The following is a 17,774-nucleotide window of genomic DNA, read 5'->3' on the forward strand; positions in this document are numbered from 1 at the left end:
CAGCCAGTTCTCCCTTTTATGGGCATGTTGGCAGTTTGTCTGTCCAAGCTAAATAGTCTCTGTTATGGTCTTAACCGTTTTGATTTGCAGAGAATCTAAAACTTGTCCTGGAATGAACTTGCTGGCCAGTTTCTTTTAAAATATGATATTAAAATTTTTTTTCATGTGGACATTACATCAGCAATTCTAGGCTTCCTGATTGGAAGGGAAAACAATATTTTGGTCGGTCCCTTATTTGAATGTAAGGAATAATACCTACAGATGGCAGCCCAAATAGAAATCATCTCTTTAACACAGATTCTGCTGCTATTTGGAGCTAATACTATAAATTTTTATTAGATTTCATTCTCCTCTAAGCTAATATTCCAGAAATCAAAGCAGCCCTCTGGACCGTATATACCTGGATGTACAGAAGGAAAGTATTACTTGCAAATAGACACAAATCAGTTTTCAGGGATAATCAGGGGATGTGGAGATTCAGTTTCAGCGAGTGAAGGTGGCCAGATGAGCTGGCATGTGTCAGATGATTTGGCATGCAGAGGTCAGCCAGGACTACGTGTCCATGGAAGAAGGAAGGAATGGGTAGATGGTGGAGAGGAACAGAGTTGAGCGTGGCTGTTTCTCTCTGAACCCTACTGCACCTGAGCTCAGGATGTTGCATTTTCAGATTAGTGTCAGTTGTCAGATCGCAGTTCTGCCTGCTCCTCTACTACGGAGTACCTGTGTCAAAGACGCAAAGACCTTGTACCCACCCCCTCTTGCTCAAGCTCTCTGCAACCCAAAGCAGGAGCTGTAGCCTCTGATACATTTTCCGCTCTCTGATTAATTTCATTCAGAGGCTCCGGTGCTGGGACATGACCTTCCAGGTCATAGTTTTAGTCATTTTGTGGGTTTCAATGGGAGCATGCAGCAACCAAGGATTGAATTTGTGTTTTATCTGGAGGTACAATGGCAGGGTCAAAAGACTGGTGGGCTTTGGTGTCATACAGACCCAGGTTTGAACCCTGGTTTGCCACTTACTGACTTTGGGCAAACCACCCAACCTCTCTGAATCTCACTTCCTCACCTAATCTGTAAAATGGGAGGCAGCCACGCTACAGGACTTTGTGAGGTTTGCCAGAGGTAATCAAGTGACATATTTGACACATAACAGGAAATGTAACAAGTGACAATTAAAATGAAACAAAGGATGAGGTGTAAAATAGGCCATTTGGTCAAGACTCTTTTCCATGCAGTCATCCTGCCCCCTTCCATGGAGTTTCCACCTCTTCTGTCATTTTCTTCATCTTCCAGTTCATACCACTTGTCCTGCTCTCACCTGTCCACTTCACTCAGCCAGCTGCCTCCCATCCCACTACTTCATTCTTCTACACAGTCTCTCCTTTCTCCCTTTCCTCCCCCCTCCCACATTCTCCACCTATTTCTCTCTTCCTCTGCTTTTTCTACCAGTCTCTTCCCTTCCAGCCACCCCCTTCTCCAAAATCCCATCTGTTCCCCCATTTTCTCCTCACCATCTTCTCCCTGCCTCCCCATCAGGCCTAGATTCCATATTTGTGTGTGTGTATCCCTCCATAACTGGAGTGCCTAGCACTGCACCTGGTACAAAACAGAAACCCCAGAAATGTCAGTGTGCCCCTTCCTTACAGGCTTTGAGGCAAGTTCAAAGAGAAGAACAAAACGAAGCATTTTAAGTAGAAATCAAAAATCAAAGCCATGAAATGAAGGGACAAAATGTGTGAACCACAAGGACAAATCTAGTTACCATGAGTGAGCATGAAATTTCACTTCCTGGCAGCCAAGACCAATCTTTTCAGACTTCAAGTGACTCATACATTCTCTAGCATGCTCTAGGTACAGAGCCACAAGAGGGGGGATGACGTCCCTTTCTGCTGCTCTGACCCCGCCCCACCCTGGAACAAGTGTCTTTCCCCACATCTCAGCTCACTTTTCAGTCCTGGCTATGCACCACTACGTTGTGTTAAAATCTCACTCACATCCTATTTAAATGTTGTTTTGTGTGATAAAGCATGCAAATCTTATAATTAAGGCAATTGGTAGTTGAAGTTGTTGCCATGGTGTTGCTAGAAGGAATCTGCAATCCGTGGTTAATCACAAAGCTTACTGAATGCAGGTTCAAGGGACAGCTGGCTGGTTAGGGGAGAAAAGGATCACAAAAAGCAGGGAGGGAGGAGTGGGGAAGAGGAACAGGCAGGGTGGAGGGGTGTAGAAAGAAAAGTTTTGCTGAATCCTTACCGCTTTCACAGATATATGGATTTACTTGAAACATCTGAAAATCTAGCACCGTGAGGTCACATTGCCCTAGGAACTTGGCCCACTAGAGTGGGGGATGCCTGCCTCCTTCAGGGGGAGCATGCTGCCTTAGGTCCCCAGGGTCTCTGTCTCCCACTTTCCACTCATGCATACCTCATCAATCCAAGAGCTTTAGGGTGGTAGCCCTTGACTTCGTGTATTGTTTAGAGCTCGCTAATGTGTTGCTGATAATGCTAAGAAATGGGTACACTTTCTTCGGCAGGAAAAAGTATTAGAACAACAGTGTAGAACCATGTGAGCAAATGGTGAGCATAGATCATTACAAAACAAACATCCAAGGCCTTGGCTGATCAAACAAGCCCCTGGGAGAGCCAGTCTGCATTTTGTCACTCTGCTTTGACAGCATCATGGAAACACTTTCCTCTTGGCTGAAATCCTTCCCTTTGACACGTTTCATTCACATGCAAGCCCATTTACTGAGCATCCGGTGTGTATTCCTTTCTCTTGCTTGTGCTTTTGTTTAATCCCCTACTAGAAGTCCATGTGTTCAGTGAGAAGCAATTCCATAAATAACAAGGAGGCCGAGGGAAAGGTTAGCTGGCTGGCCAAAAATATCAGGCTCCTCACAATAACAAAAATCTGTATCACCTTCTAGGTTGCATACTTTTTCTCACATAATATCTCATTGGCTATTTCCAGTGAGTCCAGTGGAATAGGAATATATTATTCCCATTCTCAATGATGAACACACAGTGGCTTAGAGTTCATATAACTTGCACAGTCAGGAAGGGTTAGGGCTGAAAATGGCACACAGAGACAGCATAGTTAGCTATGAAGAAAAGCAACACTGCACCATGGGTCAAAATAGGCCTTGCTATCAACTAAGTTTAAAAAATAATCCTAGTGTCTTAGTTGGTCTTTTTTTAAAAAAAATATTTCATTTACTTATTTATTTGCTAGAGAGAGAGAGAGAGAAGGAGCACACAAGCAGGAGAAGCAGCAGGCAAAGGGAGAAACAGGCTCCCCGCTGAGCCAGGAACCAGATGCAGGACTCGATCCCAGGACAATGACCCAAGCTGAAGGCAGACGCCCAACTGACTGAGCCATCCAGGCATCCCTTAGTTAGCTTTTTTATGAGATGGGCTTACTAGCAAACTGATGCTAATTTAGCATTGAGGAAAATAGAGTATTTAAATCAGAGAGAATTAACTGGTCTCCCGGCAGTCTGGGCTATAGACAATATGTAGAGTAGTAGCTAGAGGAGCTCTAGAAAGTATCTGATTCTCCCTTAGAATTCACTAATTTCATTCTATATTCTTTCCTGCTACTCCTAGAGTACTAATACTTACTCCTTTCTCAACGCAGGACTGCAAGTAGCCACTCTCCATCCTAGAAAGTTGATACGGGGTTAGCACTAGATGTGAAACTTGTCTGGAATTTGGTGCTCAGGTGTGGATGTCTGTTTCAAGAGGGGCATAAGTATTGTCAGCGAACCCCATGGTATCCAGGGGCAAGTCCTCCTTGTAAGTGTGAGGAGCCCCAGGGAAGTGTGGGAAGGCAGCTTCATCTTCAAGTGGACTATTCCTTGCTACTGCTAAAAGCAGCATAAGGACTAATGGAGAAACATTAAAAAGGGCCATATTCTGGGTATAATTAATAACTTCCTGCTCACTAGTCATGTTTTAATGGAAGGTGCTACCTTATTAAGTATTAAATTTTTGTTATTGGTGACATTGAAACTAAAGGTGAATCTGTAAGTGGGGAATCAATTCTGAAAGTCTGTTCAGGGTGCCCGGGGGCTCAGTCAGTTGAGCATCTGCCTTCAGATCAAGTCATGATCTCAGAGTCCTGGTTTCAAGCCCTGCATTAGCAGGAAGTCTGCTTCATCCTCTCCTTCTGCTCCCACTACCCCCTGCTCATGCTCTCTCTCAAATAAATAAATAAGATCTTTAAAAAGTATCTAAAAGTCTGTTTGGATACCATTCCCTCTTAGCCTCAGGGACAAACAGGGGGATGATTAACAATTTCTGAGATATTTTAAGGGTCTGGCATCAAGTTTTTGTTTTTGTTAAGTTTGTTTTTGTTAAGTTTCCAGATTATATTGGAATCATATAAAGTTGGTATTTTTGGTGGGTTATAAAATGATTGAAAATCAGCAGTTTTATATGATTCATTATAATTCATACAAAGGCAAGAGAATGGACTCGATTCTTTAGACCTATGACACATAAAGAAAAGGGGTGTTTGAGAAACTGTGGAGTTCACTGTGCACAGGTATTGGGTTATGATGGGTTGAATCATGTCCCCCTGAAATTCCATGTTGAGGTATCTCAGAATATGACCATATATGGAGGTAAGGCCATTAAAGCTGTGATAAAGTTACAATGAGGCCCAGAACAGGGACCTTAATCCAATCTGACTAGTACCCTCATAAGAAGAGGACATTTGGACACACAAAGAGTTATTAGGGCTTCTCTGCATAGAGGAAAGACCATATGAGGACATAGCAAGAAGGCAGCCATCTGCAAGCCAAGCAGAGAAGCTTCAGAAGAAAACAAACCTACTGATACCTTAACCTTGGACATACAGCCTCCAGAACTGTGAGAAGATAAATTTCTGTTGTTGAAGCCCCTAGTCTGTGATACTTGGTATACCTGGGTATATGCAAACTCAGGGAGCAAGAGGGAAGAACGCGGACAATGAATGTGGTCCAAAGACAGATTTTTAAAGACACTCCAAGACCATGCCAAGGAATATGGTCTTTATTGTGAAGGACAAGAGGGGATGATAATGATCTGGGAAATTGATAGAAATCTACCCATGATAAAAGGGTTGATAATAACAAAACAAAGAGGCAACCCACGGAATGGGAGAAGATATTCGCAAATGACACTACAGACAAAGGGCTGATATCCAAGATCTATAAAGAACTCCTCCAACTCAACACTCAAAAAACAGATAATCACGTCAAAAAAATGGGCAGAAGACATGAACAGACATTTCTCCAAAGAAGACATACAAATGGCTAACAGACACATGAGAAAATGTTCATCATCATTAGCCATCAAGGAGATTCAAATCAAAACCACGTTGAGATACCACCTTACACCCATTAGAATGGCCAAAATTAACAAGACAGTAAACAGCAAGAGTTGGAGAGGGTGTGGAAAAGGGGAAACCTCTTACACTGTTATGGGAATGCAAGTTGCAAGTGCAGCCACTTTGGAAAACAGTGTGGAGATTCCTTAAGAAATTAAAAATAGAGCTACCCTATGCCCCTGCAATTGCACTACTGGGAATTTACCCCCAGAGACACAGATGTAGTGAAAAGAAGGGTCATCTGTACCCCAATGTTCACAGCAATGGTCACAATTGTCAAACTGTGGAAAGAGCCAAGATGCTTTTCAACAGATGAATGGATAAAGAAGATATGATCCATGTATACAATGGAATATTATGCCTCCATCAGAAAGGATGAGTACCCAGCTTTTGTATCAACATGAACAGGACTGGAGGAGATTATGCTGAGTGAAATAAGTCAAGCAGAGAGAGTCAATTATCATATGGTTTCACTTACTTGTGGAGCGTAAGGAATAACATGGAGGACATTAGGAGAAGGAAAGGAAAAGTGAATTGGGGGAAATCGAGGGGGAGACAGACCATGAGAGACTATGGACTCTGAGAAACAAACTGAGGGTTTTGAAGGGGAGGGGGGTGGGGGGTTAGGTGAGCCTGGTGGTGGGTACTAAGGAGGGCACATATTGCATGGAGCACTATGGGTGTGGTGCATAAACAATGAATCTTATAACAGTGAAAAAATAAAATTAAATTAAAAAGAAGGGTTGATAATAGCAATAAATTCAAAGAATCCCTTGACAAAGGGATTGATGTCAAATGAGAATTCACAGGGAAGTGGGAAAAAATTACTTTGTAAGAAGTCTTTTCTAAAAAAGAAATCATGATGCAAGAAAGACTTTGGAAAAAATTATTTATCAACTTAAGGGAATGAGCTCCTTTGGGGATGTTGACAATTGGCAAGGCTACCAACTAATGCCTTACTGATGGTTCTTAAATATGTTACGGTACATCTGGAAAGATGTGTTTTAAGGGAACTACATAAGCTGTAGTTTTCTGTTACTGGCAGATGAAAAGACTGTAAAATTGCAAATATTTAATGTCCTTTTATAATTAGCCTTTCATTAACTAGGGATAACTCCTTCTCCTTCAAGTAGAGATGGATATATATGAGTTTAAGCCCTTTCTAGCTCCATGACCTTGGGCAAGTCAACTTATCCTGCTCTTGTCTTTCAAACAAGAGTACACCTGCCTCGATGCTGCCTGCAGATGAATGATGACATGGGTTAGTAAAGCTTTCTGTGAGATTATTACTGTATCAAACAGAGTCACACTATGTTCATGGTAAAAAACAAAACAAAACAGAAACCCCCCAAATCCTTTGTTTAAACAAATTTTAGTCAGAAAAGGCAACCATCAAGAGCAGACCTGTAGACTGCCAAACTGAAAATAGGAATCCTTTCTGGGACTCCATGTGGCAGAATGGACAGGGTGTGGATTTTTGAGACAGGCATAACTTGAATTTAAATACCTGCCCTACCTCATCATGCTTATGGGATCGTAGGGAAGCTGCTCACCTCTCCTCATCTGAAAGATGGGGATATGGAGACAGTGTTTGTGAAGTATTGGCATGTGATAGATGTTTGATAAAAAGGCTCTATTATGCTGATCATAATAATACCTCCTCTGGTGACAAACTTTGGAGGAGCCATTTCATTAGTTATTGGGGCACATCTTTCATTAATGATTGTTGAATACCCATTGGGGGAATGACAACCTTCTTTGTGTTCTCCACCCCCAGCTTATTCCAAGAATGTTGCCTTGTCCTTTGTGTGTCCTTGTTTCAAGGTTATGCAGAGCAGGAAACAAAAATTTCTTGAAAGTTACACTTACTGCTTTATTTTCTGAAGGTCCAAGTCCAAGTGTATATGCTGAGAGAGGTGGAGTGGGAGCCTTTGATACGAGACTCCCCCCGCTGACCTGGAGACAGAGTGTCAGGGATGGGTACATCTGTGAGAAGTGGAAACATTGACTCTGTGTGGCCTGGGATTGCTCAGACTCCATGTTCCCATCCTGGACAGTGATTCCCAGTTCCCATGCAGGGTTTGAAAGCAGAATCCACAGACATCTAAGAGACAGGCAATTTATAAGAGTGGGTGTAACTGGCATGAAGACCTCCCTGGTATTGGAGGTCATGGGGAGAGGAGCCAGGTAATAACCGAAACCTGAATTCCTGTTGGCATGGACCCTTAGAATCAGATTCAAATTGAAGGAAAGAGTGACACTTCTTGGAAACCTGCATTTGTAAATTGAGTCAGACCCGCCATATTGGTAAAACATCAAAGAATCTAAAGATGCATGAATTTCTACTCTCTGGAAGCTGATCCTCTTTTTGGGAGCTGGAGGAGGTCATAAGCCACCTACATGAGTCACTACCATTTGGAGCACTACAAGGTCCTGATGTATGAATTGCAGTTAGGGTGACTCTGTCACAAGAGGTAGGCAGCTAAATTCTGCAAAAAGCACACAGCCAGGATGATGGGTAAATGTTTCTCCTGAAGGGATATATTAAAGTATACCCTCCCCCAATCACTGCGTGCCAATATCACTCCTATGTAATTGCCATAAAATTTTGCAAACCCTCAAATTCTTTTGGAACTATGCCTGCTTGATGTGGAGATGCGGTCTGGAAATGTGACTGAATAGGGAGCTATATAGTTAATGATTTCCATAACAGTGCATAGTCATTTATCTTCATGGAGTTTGAGGTGTCAGAAGGCCCTTGGATGTCAACAAGCTCCTCCTATCCCTTCCATCCCCCACCCTCTCCCATTTTATAGGGTTGAATTTGGATTTAGCAAGGCCTTAAGATTATTATTCTGACAGACCACTGTGATGGTCAGGGCTTTGGGGTAGAAGGTTTAGGGGGCTGGGCCCAAAGAGCATCTCCACTCTTTAACTGCTGTGTGAACACCTGGTGCTGTTATCTCTTGTCTGGACAAACATCTACTTCTTAACTGGAGATTTAGTCTCGTCCCTTCTGGACACTGATTAATCATCTTAAATCACCATTCTCATAAACTTTCTTGTTTACAAACTTACAAGATTATTCCATTAAAAAAATAATCTAAACTTTGTGGTTTGGCATTCAAGGCTTTCTATGATCTGATTCCAACCAAGTCTGGTTCTTTTCTTTTCTTTCATTTTTTTTTTCTTCTTCCCTTTTTTTTTTTTTTTTTTTAAATCAACCAAGTCTTTTGAGCTCATTTCCCTCAGCCCTATATGCATGTACTTTGTTCTGCTGAGGGAGATTTGTGGCTACTCTGCACGCTGTCCTCTTTCATGCTTTTACTAATGTTCTTGCTGCCTGGAATGAATACCCCTCCCACCAATCCTTATCTATTTTTCAAGGCTAAATTACATATTCCCTCCTCTCAGGAGCCTTCCCTGGGTGAGGAATATAGAGCATTAGATGGACTTGGGTTTGAGAGTATACTCTGCCCCTTACTTCCTAGAATACCTCAGGCAGGTTATTGAATTTCTCTAGGGCTCAGTTTTCTCATCTGTGAGATGGGCAAGTCAAGACCGATTGTGTAGCCTTATGAAATATACATGGGTTAGTCATACTGTGAAGGGCTTGGCATAGTTCCTTGTACATAGTAAACATCAAAGAATGTTATATATTACTCTGATTACTCCAAAGAACTGCAAGCTCCTTTTCTGTGAATTCTCATTCACTTTGAGGTCTCTTATATTCTTCCTTATAAATCTAGTTTTGCCTTTTAGGTACTGAATCTCATGTGTTGTTCCCCCCTGGGATTGATAACTCCTTAAACGTGGGATCATGTTTTAGTTAGTTTGTGTCCTGTACATTGCCCTCTATGCAGCAGACCCTCAAAACACAGGCAAAGACTGACCTTTTGGGTGTGAAATTTGGGTGTGACAACAATTTGCTTTGTTGTCACTTTCCCCTGTAAAAGTTAACAATAGTTTCTCTTTTTTAAGTCAATTTTCTTAGATATGAAAATCCCAGTTGTGGGGCTTTTGTTTCCTTGAAACATGGAAGACAATGCGTGAAGAGGCTGGTAGAGATTGATAAATTTCAACTAATTCTTGGGAAATGCAAGTGTGGAAGCCCATGTGGACTCAACTAACTGGGCCAAGTCAGCCTCGCTGTTGTCCAGCATGCATTCTATATTCCATAGTTTGTGTGATACTCCAGGAAGGGGGTGGGGATGGCTTTACCTTCTGATAAGTTTGGAACACAGATGCTAATGACCTGCTCATGGAGAGACAGAGGATATAGTAAGAAACTAAAATCTGTGAGAAGTCCTACATTAAAAAAAAAAAAAAAGCTAGTAAGAGTAGCTAACATTCATTGAGCTCTTTCATGACAGATACTTTGACAGTAGACCCTTTACATGAATTCTTTCATTTAATCCTCAAATGCTTTATCCCCTTTAAGAATAGATATAATTATTATCCTCACTTAACAAATGAAGAAACTTGAATGGTCCAAGTTCTCACAGCAGTTAAAGAGTTGGACCTGGGATTGGAATCAGATATTTATAACCCCAGAACCTGAGTTCTGGTCTACTGTGGTACACAGCTTTTCACATTCCCCAATTTGCCTGACCAGGAAATCCTTTTGGTTAACCTCTTACTAATAACTCATGAGTCTTATTCCTTGGGATGCACTTTGGGAACAGAGCCTTGCCTTCCCAAGCTCCTTGGTTCATGGGAGAAGCCATGACCTTTCCACCTCTGCACCTTTGCTCACTGACCTCTGTCTGCATGCTCCTGCCCCCCTTGCCTCTCTCATGATATTTTACTCTTCCTCCAAGGTCCAGTTCAAATGCAACTCTACGAGGAGCTTTTTTGGATATCAGCAGGTTGATGGGCAAAGCCCCTCTGTGTTCTCCACTGTTGTTAACATTTGGTCTCTCTGTCAAGGGCCATTTCCTAAGAGCCTTGGTAAAGTTTCCGGCACAGAGTGGATGCTCAGTTAGAGTTTGGTGAAATACAATCTTCCTAGCTGCTCAAGGGGGTCACTTACCTAGCCTGGGGCTCGTCAGGTCATGGGTCATGGACTTGCCAATGTGACTCTAACTGGCAACCTGGGCTGACGCTGGCTCCAACCCTTGTCAGGTTCAGACAACATTACTCCCTAATGCCCTGGCAGTTCGTTAGTTAACATTGCCCTCCCTTTGCGCCTTGCAGATGTGGCCTCTCCCCAGCCTCTATGAGGTGAGGAGCACTATTAGGTCACATCAGGCCTCTCATCAGTGTTCTTTTGGGGACAAACCTGACTTGTCCTTTCCAGGGTGTTGTCCAGGTTTCATTACAAAGCCCCCCAGTGGCTGTGCCTCAGATGAGTCAGCTGGCTTGGGGCTTCATTAGCAACTCTAATTGCCTTTTTGTTTTTGTCCTCTTTGGGGCCTTCTCAGGCCCAGAGGTGGGGCCTGGCGGGCCTGGCTTCCAGAAATGCCGCCAGCCTCCACAAGAGCCCGTGATGGGAAGTCCGCGCCCCGCTCCCCAGCAGCCACGTCATGCCACACTGCGCATTTCTGGGCCGCACCCTTCCCCAGGGTGTACTCAGGCGCCATGCAACCGCTGGCCACCCCAGCTCCCCAGCTGCCTGTGATGAAGTCATGGGGTGGGGTCCTGGAGACCCCCCTCCAAATAGGGTGGGGGCTTCCCAAACTGGCCTGGGAATGGTGGAGAGGAGGAGATGGTAATAATCTTGTCCGTCCAATCCACTACTCCCTCTCTTGAGCTTGCATGGCCGGTGTGGAGAGAAGTGGAGGGAGGAAGAGAGAGCAGGGAAGACAAGGGGAGGAGAAGGACGGCGGAGTGGCAGGCATGGATCCCTCACTTCCTCCACCAACAACTGGGTATGGAGAAAGGAACTAGCAGTTTCTCTCGACCACCTTGCAATGAGCTAATCGAGCTGACTTCTCTCTTCTCTGTTAACATCTTCCTTCTGATCTTAATCTCTTTTTTTTTTCCCACAGAGACCAAAAAATGTAGGAGAAGCCACCATAATCCATCTTATATAATTAGAATTTGATACAGAGGAAAAAATATCCCAGAGACAGAGCAACAGCTGTTCTGGCAAGGCAGGTAGAGCCCTTCCCAACGCAAGCATGCCTCCCCAGGCAGAGCCTCCCATCTCACCCAGGCCCAATGGGCATTTTGCTCTTGCTTCTGAACCAGTGGGCTTTGCAGACTGGGGTTGCCTAGATGTCCCAGACCACTCAAGCTTGGTTAAACCCGTGCGGCTTTGTCGCCTCCGCCTGTGAGCATATATGTGTGTGCGGAGGAATGAACGCTCTGTTAAAATCACAGTCTGCCAGAAGAATTTACTGATAGATCTCTGTGGATGGCTAGTTATTTGCACCTGGAATTCTGCCTCGGAAAGATGGGAAATCTGATAACAGAGACTTTCCCAGGGAAATGAGAACAATACACCACACATTTATGTACCCCTCCACCTAAAACCACAGCATACTTCCCATATGACCAATGCCCTAGAAAACCAAGGAATATTCGAGCTTTTCTGCTCCCTACCTGTATCAGAGGCACAACAAAGAGGGCAGAGACACCCTACTCAGACTCTAGCATGGTCAGTCAACTGCAGCTGGAATGAACAAACTTGGGGTTGAACTTTTTTCTCCGAGGACATCATATCCATAATATCCTCACTGTGTTGTTACAAAGGAAAAGCCAAATGATTTAGTTAACTTTAAAAAACGTATTCTGCAAAACAAGTTTGTAAGAACTTGTAACCACGTAGTTACAAGTAACCACACTTAAGAGAATTTTCGGAGTGATGTTAAAATCTTCCATGGCAAAGATTTCTAAGTTAATACAAAGGTCATAGCTCCGGAAGTTGAGTTTCATATATCGGGATAAGAAAACATAGATACTCTGACCCACGCAATAAATGAGCCCGTTCACATTAGTGAATGTGAGACGCATCGGTTTGGAGATTCTGAGGAATCTCATGCACGTATTTTCTAAGAGAAATCCCATTTTTCAAGGAGTCAAAGCTTTCATAGAGGTTTGCATCAAGCAGAATAGAAAGCAGGAGAAGGCATGACTGCTAAGGATTTCCAACCTTTGATTCATAATTTGTTGACTTATTTTTACAAGTTCCCCATTTCTTTACAAGCAGCTTTGTTAAGTTCTCCCAGTAAATATTTTTGACGAAGGCCAAACAGGAGGGAAAAAGAGAAAAAGTGCAATGAAAAGAGTGGCTTACCTTTTCTGGGTATTGCTGATGTCAAACTTTCCCCCCAGACATGAGGCTTTCTTGCTTTGTTTGTCCCATGAATTTAGAAACCATTAAAAATTTTAAAGAAGAAATATGTGCGTCTTATTCAAAGCTGCTTCGAAACAATACAAAAAATAACTCGATGAAAAATAAAGTGCTCTTCTGAGCATGAGAATGTATTTGAAGCTTGGAGCTCATGCTGTTGCACGAAGTTTTGCAACTGTCTCTCAGTTTAAACAACCTCCCGCTCCTCCCCACCACTTGCCAACGTCTATAATTTAAAGCAACTGCAATCCTTCCAATAATACTCACATTTCAAAGAGCTTAATATATACGCTCGTTAGGAAAGAGTAGGAGCCAGTGACGTTCTTCTGCAAACCCCGGACTGAGGCAAATGGGAAGCAAAGGTTTCAGGTATCTGAGCAATTCTCTTTCTCTCTTTTATCCGTAGCTCTTCTCACTGTGTGACTTCAGTTGCTTCTTTGCCTTTTCAAGTGATGCTTTGAGACCAAATGGCATCACTTCACTGGGAGGAAAAAAAAAAAAAAAAAAAGAAAAGGAAAAGAAAGGGAAAAAAAAACCACAGAAAATACAGAAAAGTTTCTGTCTCAACTTACAGAACAGTAATACTAGTGAAATTGTTTAAACATCACTTTTGCTAACACAATTATTTCCATGCAATTCTTTCCTAATTCATCTGTTTGAAAATGTAAAATTAGTATATACTTTAGTTTCATAAAAGGGGAAAATACCTGAAGTGATGTCATGTAAATTGGACTTATTTTAACCTGCATTCTGTATGTGAATCATAATCTGTAGGAGGGATACTCACTTTGCAGAGTGTCCATGTCACTGGCTTAGTCTCTGACATAGAGACTTAAGCAATGATTTTACTCATTCAACCACGCTTCTCCACCTGCCCCCCCCCACACACAATTTATGAATTCCAATTACAGCCAACTTAAATGGTGATTTTAAAAATATTTATAGTAGATCTTAAAGCAGGTCTTCCTCAGTACCTGATAGATAATAAGTACTCAGTAAATACCTGCTCAGATCATCCACCAGTTTCGATGATTTGAGTTTGTATTGGGGAAGGCTAATATGTCAAAGCTTGTACAGAGAGCAAACAGGACAACATATACTCTTGCCAGATTTAATGAATGGTTATGGTATAATAAAACTTCCTAAGTTAATATAGAAAACATTAGTTAAAAAAATAAGGAATTTGGTGGAGAATAGAGATGTCAACACAGGCATGATCTATCTATTCCATGTGCTTACTATGTAAATTTATGCAAACAATTATAGGACCAAAACCTCATTCATTATATTAAAACTATAGATTATCTTCTGCTGTGTTTTTTGAGTCACCTAAAGTAACTATTATGCTATGGACAGGGGACAATATCTCTAACTGAAATAGTGCAAAGAGGGAAAGGGTCTAAAATTGCAGGGAAGCAGTTGGATTCAGATTTTCTTTGTTATGAAAGCAGAGAAAAAGAGTCTATTTGCTCTGGCTTCTACTGAGGAGACATCTACAGGCTCTACTACATGTATTGTCCCAGACCAGCATCCATGATTTTCCAGTTATGTGACCTTGAATTCCTTTGTTTAAGCATTTGCTTCCTTAATTGTGAAAGATTACATACAAATATGTTAAACAACCTATTTGTATATATACACAAAATGTTGCATTTACCCAACAAACGTTTATTAAACACCTCATTTACGTTATTTAGCAGGACCTGTTGTGTGTCACTGTGATATACCGCAACAGTTAACATTGCTTCCCCTGACCAGTACCAAAATTAGTAAAGGATGTGGGGTGCCGCTCTGACAAAAACCCACACTCAGTACCATTGGCCAAGTAGTTAGGAGCTGAGTGGCAAGGAGATGGATACTAGAGGCTGGAAAGGTGATGTGCCCTGTTTTGCCCCAGCACCACAATTGCTGAAATGTGGTGACATCTACGATAACTTGCAAAGCCATCTGTGCCACATCACCCTGTAGCTCCAGGACTGGAGGCTGGGTGTGGGGTGGCGGGGTGCATGGCAGGGAAACATCCATTGTGTGTGCTGGCTGCTGTTGACTGGATTTTGCAAGGTGTTTCAAGAAGGAGATGAGCCTGTGAAATAAATGGTTAAATTATAAACAGATATAAAAGGGAATAGAGAGATGGTACTTAAATTTGATGGCTTTTAGGAACCTACCAGTCTTTTGAAGGTCTTACATTGCTAAAGTTAGTATAAGCCTGTACTAGAAATATCTTTGAAGACTGAAAACAACCTCTCCCACCAGCAGGTGAACTGTGGACTGCATGGAGGGCTGGCTCCCCAACACATGCTTCAGAGTTAGCAAGCGGAGACTCTTAGAAGGAAGAACTGATGGCCATAGAGAAGGACAATGAAGTTCTCCCCAGAGTACAGGGCCAGGCCCATATCCAGAATGCTTTCCATTAAATTTTTGTTGTATTTGTATCATCACTGTAACTCCATTTGCTTTGTGTGTGTGTGTGTGTGTGTGTGTGTGTGTGTGAGAGAGAGAGAGAGAGAGAGAGAGAAAGGGAGAGCATGAGAGAGGGAAGAAACTTGACTTTTGGAGTGACAGTGATCACTTTCCTCTTGTTTACAGATCACTGGATCAAGAAATGGGACATCCAGACTTATGACAAGAGCTTCACATAACTCATAAGTCTGCTCTTTGATCTCAATGCAGTCACCAGATGGAATTTGAGGTTGTTTCCTTTGAAGAGGGGTGTATCCTGTGTTTGTGTTCTTTTCCTTATACATAACAAAAGAGAGAAGCAAATGAATATTTGGGGACCAGAAGAGTAAATTATGGCAGGTGTGTTTAGGATTTCAGGTCGTCTACAGATTCCTCACTATTTCCCCGCCTCCCTCCCTGTTTGTTGACCACGTGACTGATTTCAACCAATGGGAGGTGAGTAGGAGTAACGTAGGGTTAATTAACGAGAGTTAATTAAACACCTCACTATGTTACTTAGCAGGACTTACTGTGAGTCACCACAGCAGCTGGTGTACCTACTCCACATTTTTTCTCTTTCCTCTATCCTCATGACAGGAAGCAAAAGAGGAGGGGAGTTCCATAGTGGAAAGCACCACAAACCCTGAGGCATCCCGTCGAAGATGCTGCATAGCAGAACTGTCTGACCTCATCAGACATTACTGAATTGTATACGAACCTATGCTGTGTTCCGCCACTGAGTTTGGGGGTTTGTGGGAGTTGGCTAGTGTCAACAACTCTAATACATTAGATAGTTGCCTTGAAAGATTTATGGAAGATTAAAAGAGATGATACATGCAAAGAATGCAGAAGAGGGCCTGATACAATAAAAAGTACTGAACAAATGATGGGTATTTTTATATTAAAAATAAATCACCACTTTCTTGCTCTTGCAAAACCAATCTAGCTAAATGTCTACTGTGAACACTATAAATTTAAGGTTTATAAATGGTGCACTATTGGGCTAAGCAAATTGGAAACCGTGGAAAGATTAGTGTGACAGAATTAGATGCTGAAAGCAAAATTTATTCCCCACCTTTAAAAATATTTGCATTTATTAAGAAAATTGTCCAATGAGTTGCTGTCAGCTTTCACAAGCAACCTTCAAAGCAGAGGATAAAGGAAGTTATAAACTCCCAAGTTACAAGTTAAATACACTCGTTAGCATTTGACTAGTGCAAACTCCACTTACCCAAACATTTATTTTACTGTGTGTACAGAACAAGGCTGTCATCCTGACATTGACTGTTCCAGGCTGCTCCTCAGTTGAAATGTGCTAAACAGCATATTAGTGCTAATCGAGAGCTAATATTTCCAAAAGCTGCCCTCTACTCAGGCCATTTGTGCTGGCTTTGAACTGCTCTACATGGGGACACAGGAGGCCCTATTTCATACATTTTTGTTTCTCACGCAAGTATTTTGGGCTCTCCTACTAGAAATAACACTTCATTCTGCAAACTCTTTTAAAAGGGTCAGGCCCTTTTATCTTCTACCATTTTAAAGCAGTGGTGATAAAAATGAGGAACATTTGTTGAGCATCAATTATGTGCTAAGCACTGTTTCATGTGTTCTATAAGTGTATGAACTCATATAATTCTTTCAATAATCTTGTGAGGTAGATACTAACATTATTTTCAGTTTATAGATGGGGAGCCTAAATAAAGTACAGAGAGGTTAAGTGACTAGTTCAAGGTCATGTAGCCAGTAAGTAACAAAGCTAAGATTAAAAAAAAATTATTTATTTGAGAGAGACTGTGATCAGGGGGAGGGGCAGAGAGAGAGGGAGAGGGTATCTCAAGCAGACCCCATGCTGAGCATGGACCACCCCCCCTAAAGGAGGGGTTCCATCCCAGGATCTTGAAATCATGACCTGAGCCAAAATCATGAGCCTGACACTTAACTGACTGAGCCACCTAGGCGCCCCACAAAGCTGGGATTTGAATGTTGGTTGTCTGGTTTTAGTACCTGAACTCTTCAATGCTGATTAAAACACAATCTCCATGCCAAATGAAGAGAATATGCTTACACCGTATATTTTCCTTAGCATCTATTACATTAGAGATGAATACAGACTTCTTCTGAAAGACATGCTAAACTCTTAGAGGCAGCAGGTTGTTATTCTTGGAGAGCATGCAGTTCCTTATCTGAATGTAATTATAAAGTTTGAACATTTTTCATATATTAAGGTTTGTGCTCTTATGGTTGACTTTATTTCTTCTCCTTTCCATGCATGCAGCAGCCAAGTTTCCAATTATATCCTAAAACCCAGGTGGCTTCATCTGGATTTTATAATAAAGCCTTTGCTGAGTTCTATCAAACATGTGAAGACATCGAGGAAGAGGCCAAAGGAAAAATGAATCTTGCTGGAAAATTTCATCTGCCTCTTGGAAGATGTTACTGATATTTGGAGATTGGAGAGTAAATGAAATATTCTTTATTGAGAATGGTAGGAAATAATCCGGCCCTAACTATGAGGTGAAGCCACTAGGGGGTGTTGACATGCTCCAGAGGATCAGATGGTACACAGGTGCCTACTGTGTGCTTGTTCCTATTAGCTCTGAGAGATGGAGATGGGGCAGAGCCATTTCTTTGAATCTCTCAGGCACTCACATTCATGGTTTCCAGT

At 42.1% G+C, this 17,774-nt stretch overlaps 1 protein-coding gene across 1 annotated transcript in view; it reads right to left on the minus strand.

Annotated features, from left to right (window-relative positions):
• The window catches only part of C1QTNF7 (C1q and TNF related 7), a 108,001-nt gene extending 94,925 nt beyond the window's left edge, over window positions 1-13,076 (minus strand). Inside the window, exon 1 of the mRNA XM_032854777.1 lies at window positions 12,611-13,076. The gene's annotated coding sequence lies outside the window, so the exon portion shown is untranslated. The remainder of the gene's footprint in view (window positions 1-12,610) is intronic.
• Between the last annotated feature and the right edge of the window lie 4,698 nt (window positions 13,077-17,774).

The sequence above is a fragment of the Lontra canadensis genome, unplaced genomic scaffold, assembly GCF_010015895.1.
Source record: "Lontra canadensis isolate GAN:19392208 unplaced genomic scaffold, GSC_riverotter_1.0 scaffold1, whole genome shotgun sequence".
Lineage (NCBI taxonomy): Eukaryota > Metazoa > Chordata > Mammalia > Carnivora > Mustelidae > Lontra > Lontra canadensis.